Here is a 9,022-nt window from a genome sequence, read left to right on the forward strand (position 1 = left end):
TACCACTTGCTATATCATGCCTCCCAAATTGCCATGTCAAGCCTCTAACCCACCTTTCCCATCAAACCGTTGTTTGACTATGTTATCACTTTGCTCAGCCCCTCTTTAGCATTGCTAGTTGCAGGTGAAGATGGAGTTTGTTCCTTGTTGGAACATGGATATTGTTGGGATATCATTATTATACCTTATTTACTTTAACGCATCTATATACTTGGTAAAGGGTGGAAGGCTCGGCCTTATGCCTGGTGTTTTGTTCCACTCTTGCTGCCCTAGTTTCCGTCATACCGGTGTTATGTTCCTTGATTTTGCGTTCCTTACGCGGTTGGGTGTTATGGGAACCCCTTGACAGTTCGCTTTGAATAAAACTCCTCCAGCAAGGCCCTACCTTGGTTTTACCATTTGCCTACCTACCACCATATACCCTTTCCCTTGGGTTCTGCAGACTCAAGGGTCATCTTTTTTTAAACCCCCCGGGCCAGTGCTCCTCTGAGTGTTGGTCCGAAATGGGTAACCTGCGGGGCCACCTCGAGGCAACTTGAGGGTTGGTTTTACTCGTAGCTTGACCTATCCGGTGTGCCCTGAGAACGAGATACGTGCGACTCCTATCGGGATTTGTCGGCATATCGGGCGGCTTTGCTGGTCTTGTTTTACCATTGTCGAAATGTCTTGTAACCGGGATTCCGAGGCTGATCGGGTCTTCCCGCTAGAAGGAATATCCTTCGTTGACCATGAGAGCTTGTGATGGGCTAAGTTGGGACACCCCTGCAGGGTTTTTGAACTTTCGAAAGTCGTGCCCGCGGTTATGGGCAGATGGGAATTTGTTAATGTCTGGTTGTAAAAAATTTGAAACTTAACTTGATTAAAATGAATCAACCGCGTGTGTTACCGTGATGGTATCTTTTCAGCGGAGTCTGGGAAGAGAACACGGTCTCGGGTTATGCTTGACCGTAAGTAGCCTCAGGATCATTTCTTGATCACTATTAGTTTCTCGACTGTGCTTTGCTTCTCTTCTCACTCTCATTTGCGTATGTTAGCCACCATATATGCTAGTGCTTGCTGCAGCTCCACCTCACTACCCTTTCCTACCTTTAAGCTTAAATAGTCTTGATCGCGAGGGTGTGAGATTGCTGAGTCCCCGTGACTCACGGATACTTCCTAAACAGATGCAGGTGCCTATGATGCTAGTGCAGGGGACGCTACCGAAATCAAGTGGGAGTTCGACGAGGATTCAGGCCGTTACTATGTTTGTTTTCCGGATGATCAGTAGAGGAGCCCAGTTGGGACGATCGGGGATCTAGCATTTGGGGTTGTCTTTCTTTATTTTGGTTCCGTAGTCGGACCTTGATTGTATTCTTGGATGATGTATGATATATTTATGTATTGTGTGAAGTGGGATTGCAAGCCAACTCTTTATCCTTTTCTTATTCAGTACATGGGATGTGTAAAGATTACCCCTCTTGCGACATGCCTACGATGTGGTTATGCCTCTAAGTCGTACTCCGACATGTGGGAGATATAGCCACATCGTGGGTGTTACAAGTTGGTAATCAGAGCCTTCCCCGACTTAGGAGCCCCCTTCTTGATCGAATCGCTGACGTTGTTGAGTCTAGAAGAAAATGTTTTGAGTCTTAGGATTATATATATCGGAGAGTAGGATTCTTTTTACTCCTCAGTCCGTTCATCGCTCTGGTGAGGCCTCCCGATGTAGAGTTTTGACTCTTCTCTTCTCAAATTTAACGATTTTTTTAGGATCACGCGGGTATCTTGGAATCGTTCTGACGGTTTTGTGATGAGAACATTGTTCTTGGTGCCTCATGACATTTAGGGGTTGTGGCAGTGTCCTGGGGAGTTGAGCTCCGAGGTGTTGTCGTCACAATTTTATCGTTGCAATTCTAGAATACCTGAGTTCGCCGACATCAAAAATCTCTTTTATGTAGTTGTTGGTGAGATAACCTCGACGTCACCCAGTACTGGGGCGGGAGTTCGGGAGTATTGCCATAACTTGTATAACAGATGCTTTTCGAAGGTTGAGGTAAATGATTTCCGAAGGTTTCTTGGTTATGTGTTGAAGGATGGATACAGCTGGATGTAGGATTTGCTAGTATTGGGTGAGATATTATACTTCCCCTGTATTCCCAACACCTGATTGCATAACCAGAAAGTTTCGGGAGTTTTATAAGTGAGAATTCAAGTAGCTCCTAGAATATCTTTCCAACAGACACATGATACGATATGGGATCTATCATATATTTGTTTTCAGCTTATTCTGCAAGCCAATCCTTTGTTTTTGTTTTGATTGTGGTATTCGAGTTGCTTCAATGTCAAGTGTTGATTCCATACCTTCCTTAAGCGGTGTTCTCATATTTCTATGTGGATGCTAATCCTTCTTGATCATCGAGTTTGTCATCCCAATTTCTTCTCAACCGGTGAGCTTCTCTTCAAGTGGATCCGATCATTTCAACATTCGCAAGATCACCTCTCAGTTTTTCCAATGTTGTTCGTTTCATCTGTCCCCAAGTTGCCTTTGTTTTCCCGCCCTCCCACCCTTCACTTTCTTCAAGGACTCATACTTCTTAATCAAGTATCCTTTTTATTGATGTGAAGTCTCTCCATTCTTTTCCGTCAATATTCTTATCCGATGATTCTCATGAAGATTCTAATAGAGCTTCAAGTTCATTGTTCTTCGTTCTCTTTTCTTCTCCGGCTTCCCCGGTGGATTAAATTCAAGCTGTGTCGATCATATCCTTTCCTCGTGTCAAATGTTTTCTCATGCCGGTGCACCTCTTAATTGTTCATCTCTCTCTATTCATATCCGAAGTGCCGAAGATATCTCAGAAGATTCCATTTCCATTCTCAGTTCGCTCAAGTTCTTTTGAGGATGTTATCTCATTCAAGCAACTTAATTCAACCGGCGCAATCTCCTTTTCAAGTAATCATTCAACGGTGTTTCTTTTGAGTGGGCCCTAACCCACAGGTTTTTCCCAGGATCTTACCTGACTCTCCTATTTTCCTGTTGTTACTCTCAAATTCTTTTCCAAGTTTGACGTAAGAATGAATTATCATCAGTCAAATGTCTTTCTCCAAGATTTTTCAAATTCTTTTCACTGTTGATTCAGCCTTTATATTCTTCATTATTCCGGACTGCCTCAACAAATGCTTGGTGGTGTTTCTCACCGCCATTCTCAGATTTTGAAGACCGAAAAAGAGTTTTTCCTCCAAATCTTATCCGTTCTCTCAGAGATTGTAGTTCAAGCTTGATGCCATCCTCTCATAATTGTTTTCGATTGTGAGAATTCTTTTCACCCATCTGGAGCAGTTCAGGAGTATTTTTCAGTTTGATTATCCGGAGGCCATCATCTCAGAATTATTCATTCCAGCTTTCAGCTCTCGTTCTCCAAATCTTACTGGTGCATCGTTCAAGTTTTTCTCTAATCAGATCATGATCTCTTCATTCTCAGGTATCTAAATTCCCTCAAGTATCTCCATTCGTTCTCTAATTCTTACCGGTGATTCACCCCCTTTTACTTCGTTCGTTTTCAATTGTTACGGTGGTTCGTTCAAGATTTCTCTTCCTTCTTTATCATATTAATTTATCCGTTGTTTTAGTCCTACCGGTGGTTCGTTGAAAACATTCCCAAGTTGGTGTTATATCTATCTTAATCCTTCCCAAATGAGAATAAGTAGTATGCCAAATCCATGGTGTGTCATCAATCAAATTGATGAAGGATATGCATAACGTAATTCTTATTATTTCATCCAAGTCATCTAGTTCCTTCCTTCCGGAGATTGTTCGTGATAGCAATTTATCAGTTTCAATTGTTTCATCTTTTTTTCCAAGCTCTCTCAATTATATCACGAAGATCCATCTAAATCATTGCAAGTCTTCACCTCGTGTTTTCTACTTCTCTTTCTTTTTATTACCGGAGTTCTTCAGGGAGGCTCTACATGACGACTCATCAAGGATTTAACTCCTTCTCCAAGTGTTCATCGAGATTCTTTTCAAAGGAGCTCAAGCATTCTTCATCTTGCATTCCGAAGTGAAATTCTTTTACATTATCTTTTGAGGTGGTGTTATGTCATTTGTGACAATTTCCTTCATGTTTCATGACTCAAAAGTTGTCAGGAATGAGATATTTAAACCCATCATTTTCTTCCTTGGAGTTATCTTGGTCTAGATTTCACCTAAAGCCTTTCATTGGGAATGTTTCCATTATGGTGCTTACCTATGACCCAATCTGTTGATCTCAATCCAATCTTTCGTTTCCGTAGTGGTTGAATTTCGCCTCAATTTTGAGAAGTTTTTCCATAAGCCCTCTACAAGTTTATTCATTTCGTTGTGGGTTTTCCAACAACTCCGTTATAATTTTCTTGGAAGGGTGTTCTGCAAGCTCATTTGTGGAAGAAGTTGGCATTTCCTTCTCCATTCTGTTATTCCAATGATCGATCTTCCATTCTTTCTCCTGGAGGCTTTTTGATGTTGCTCTTTTCAATCATCATCTCGAATTGCGAGGATCGTGTTCCTTTCGTGCTTATCGTTTCAACCGGAGTGTCATGTCCTCTTTTCAAGTATCCTCTCATCTTGTCAAGTTCATGTTCAATTCCTTCCATTTATAGTCGGAGTGCTTCCCAAATTATATCATTCTTATTCCTTCTCTATCTTGTTTTAACCGGAGTGTTGTGCCTATCATTCCTCTTTTAACCGGAGTCTCATCCAAGTGCTTTCATTTTGCCAAGCTCATATTCCTTACCTTCCATTTCCAACTGGAGTGTTGTCGTAATTGGTCTTTATCGTCCCTTGTACATCTCGTTTCAACCGGAGTGCTTGCATATACTTCTTGTCCATTGTAACACTTTTCTTATGTCTTTCAACCTACAAGCTTCTAGTAATGTTCCTTGTTCCTATTTTCTAACGGAGTGTTTCCAACTTTGTTAATCTTCGTTGTATTCTTTCTTTCAATTTGTTCAACCTCGCGAGGTTCTTTGGTTTCACTCATTTGTCAAAGAAGCAACTTAGCTTTACATGTTCTCTTCCTCTCCCGTTTTCCCTCCGGTGCCAGTCTACATCTCGGGACGAGATCCTCTTGTAGTGGTGGAGTGTTGTAATGCCCCAAGACCGGAGCTTCAGACGCCTTCCATGTTTTCCAAGTTTCGTCATGTGAGTTGTTGGTTTGTTGCATTCATCATTGCATCATGTGCATTGCATCATGTCATCATGCCATCATGCCCATTTCACTTGTTATGCCTTGTGTTGAGTGAATCGAGCTCGCAAACATGCCTTCATAATTCTGTTTATGCCATGCTCAGTTTTCTTCTAAGTCTGAATCTGTTAACGAAACTAGCTATATTTACATGGGTGCCATCATATCTTCTGATCCTTTTTGGCTCATGGTCAGTAAGGGACTTTTGTTCTATGCCTTGAGTAGATTCATGCCATGCCTTGTTTTGCTATGATGTGGTCCTGTAGCATGTGTTTTGCTTGCTCTAAACATTGCTTCCTGATGTTAATTCCTAGCATGTTAGTATTTTCACTAAGTCTGTGAACCTGATATCTTTTGCACTTTTGCCATGCTTGTTTGAACCTGTTCTAGTGTGATTTAGCCGTAGCTCAGTGTTCATGTTTTGTCAAGCATCTTGAGTAGATCATTGCCATGTGCTTTGTTGCTATGTTGGGGTGCAGTAGCTTAGTTTCTTGTTGCATTCTAGATGGCATCGTGCTGTTAATCGCAGAATTGTGTCATTCTTGTTTTGCTTGCCATTTGCAAACCGTGCATCCGATTCCGGTGATCTTTATATCGATTTCGACCGAATTCATCTCATCTTTCCAGCGGCACACCTGATTTTCCAAGTTTATGCCTTGATCAATCTTTTCCTTCTGGAGCACGCATATGCATTGCATATCACATCCCGCATGTCATGCCATGTTTTGCATCATGTTGCTTGCGCATTGCACCGTGTTTGATTGTTGGTCCTTTGGTTGTGTTCTTGCTTTGGGTAGAGCTGGGAGACGAATACGTGATCAAGGAACCCGTTGAGTACGCTTACGAGGATCAAGCTTTCGTCAACTCAGAGAACTTTGCAGGCAAGATGACCATACCCTCGAAATCACTTCTATCTTTGCTTGCTAGTTGTTCGCTCTACTGCTATGCCCCGATACCTACCACTTGCTATATCATGCCTCCCATATTGCCATGTCAAGCCTATAACCCACCTTTCCCAGCAAACCGTTGTTTGGTTATGTTACCGCTTTGCTCAGCCCCTCTTATAGCGTTGCTAGTTGCAGGTGAAGATGGAGTTTGTTCCTTGTCGGAACATGGATATTGTTGGGATATCATTATTATACCTTGTTTACTTTAATGCATCTACATACTTGGTAAAGGGTGGAAGGCTCGGCCTTATGCCTGGTGTTTTGTTCCACTCTTGCCGCCCTAGTTTCCATCATACCGGTGTTATGTTCCTTGATTTTGCGTTCCTTACGCGGTTGGGTGTTATGGGAACCCCTTGACAGTTTGCTTTGAATAAAACTCCTTGTCAGGACCACGATTCCAAACCACATCGATCTAGCCGGTAACACCTCATATCACTTTGCGGCCTCACGCACGGTATCCCAAGGGTGTCGCCTTACCATGGCCCGGGACTGTTTGCGCCTTTTGGCTCACGTATATGATAGTGTCGCTAGCATCCATATGACGGAGAACCCGAGCCGACATGGCTAGTCGTGAACCCAAAGCGGCACAGACCTATGGAGACAGGCATACATGAATCACATCGAGCATGTCGGTCATCAGCGAGTGATTCCGGGCTGTAGCACTGGGCTAACAAGACTCCGGGGAACCCGGGCTGTAGCAGGCTAGGCAGGACTCCGGATGTCATCGTGTGACATTTCCCCGAAGGGACAGACATAGGAACGACGTGAAACACATGCCGGCCAGTCAAGTGTCCTGAGCAGTAGTGCTGGGCTAGCAGGACTCCGGTGAACCGGGCTGTAGCGGACTACTATGGCTCGAGGAACACTAGACTACATTTCCCCATTAGAAAGGCTGCCAAGGATAAACAACTAGATTGTCGGATCCCACTCACACCAAGCATTTCAATCATACACACAATATGCCTGATATGAGTACATACAACATGGCATCACAACAAAACTCTACAACTCAAGTACTTTATTTAAAGGCTCCAGAGAGCCATACATAACATGTTCATACAGATAGGGGTCACATGACCCGACACTCAAGTCATACAATCATACAAGCACAAGCGGAAGCAACTAGTCTGAGTACAGACACTAGAAAGAAAGAAGGCTTCTCGAAGCCTGATTATCTACATAGGGCCCTCCATGGCCAGGATCACCACCTGGGTGGCTAGTCACTCGTCGACGTCAAGGTCTACGTAGAACCCATCGGAGGGGGCGGTGTTGTCGTCTAAAAACAGTAATTAAGCAAACATGAGTACAAAGGTACTCAGCAAGTCTTACAACAGAACCTACTATACATGCTCATTCTCAAGAAGGTGGTGGGGTTATTGCAGCAAGCCATCTTTGACTCTTGGCTAAGCTATCCTATGGAACTCCAATAGTAAAATAGTTTTCGCACACGAGTCCACAACTCACCAACACAATACTCCACCGGGGATCCTCTCTCGTCATCCTACGAGAGGGCCATCCTCGGTACTCACACTTATCTTGAGTCTTTTAGTAGTAACCATTAACTTGTCTATGAATTGTATAGGCAACCAAGTAGTCCTTTACCGTGGACGCGGCTATTCGAATAGTTTTATACCCTGCAGGGGTGTACTTCGTCACACATGTTTCCACCACTTAGCGTCTGCACACGACATGTGCTCGGCAGACATCAAGCGAAAACCAACATGGGTGTAGACCACGACCTGACTAACCGCGCAAGTCTCTAGTCCAGGTTTATCGCCTATTCAGGTTCCATCCGCAAGGAAATCCGGCCGGGGTGTCCTCAACGGCCCCAAACAATGTGTACAGAGTCCCGAGACACCAAACGGGCGCCCGACATACCCAGCCACAGTGTATCTACCGCATCATAGCCCACCCCTAGGCTCAGCGCTACGCACGGCCGCCAACACATAACCTACAAACACCAGAAACTAGTTGCAACTCCTGGACAGAGGGCGAGAGGGGTCAGTAAGTCGAGCGGGGTCATATTTCAGGGCCCAATGTGTGGTAGTAGCTGAATCTTAAATCACGCATACAGATCTCAGTTCTTATGGACGGTCTCAATGAAACAACCCACCATGTACTCCTACATGGCCTCTCATCGATACCTTTACCAAAACATGTTCAACACATCCCTCACATTACCGACATAATCATATCACTCTAGCCCATCACCCAGATGAACCAGACCTGACACAACTCTAAGCATAGCAGGCATAGCAAGGTAGGAATCACATACATGGCTCAATCAACTCCTACACATGCTAGTGGGTTTCATCTAGTTACTGTGGCAATGACAGGTCATGCAGAGGATAAGGGTTTAACTACCGTAGCACACATCAGTTTGAATCATGTTGTCTTAATGCAGTAAACAAGAGCAGAAGCGAGAACATGGGTTTGTATCGGAATGATCAATGGGTTGCTTGCCTGTTGTAGAGGTAGTAGGGTACTGCCCTTCAGACGGATACTCGGGGTTATCCTCGGAGGCAGAACCTACCACGAAAGACACACCAAACATAATCAACACATGGCAATATGCAACAATATGATGCATACTATGACATGGCAAGATGAAAGTGTCTTGGCCTAATGCAAGCTAAAATAGAAGGGGATGAACTCATTTGAATCAAAGATTCAAATATTAGCTCATTAAACATAGCCTTATTAGTGCATTACCTTATTCTGCTTAAACAGCAAGGTTAACTTGTTTTGTCATGCATGAAACCATTACAGATGGATAGATTGAATTTTTCTGATCATTTTTCATATATAAATCTTTGCATTTGGAGCTATGGTTGATTTTCTATGATTTTTAGAAGTTTTGGATATTTTCTGGAATTT

This window comes from Triticum dicoccoides, chromosome 7A, assembly GCF_002162155.2.
Source record: "Triticum dicoccoides isolate Atlit2015 ecotype Zavitan chromosome 7A, WEW_v2.0, whole genome shotgun sequence".
NCBI classification, from domain to species: Eukaryota; Viridiplantae; Streptophyta; class Magnoliopsida; order Poales; family Poaceae; genus Triticum; species Triticum dicoccoides.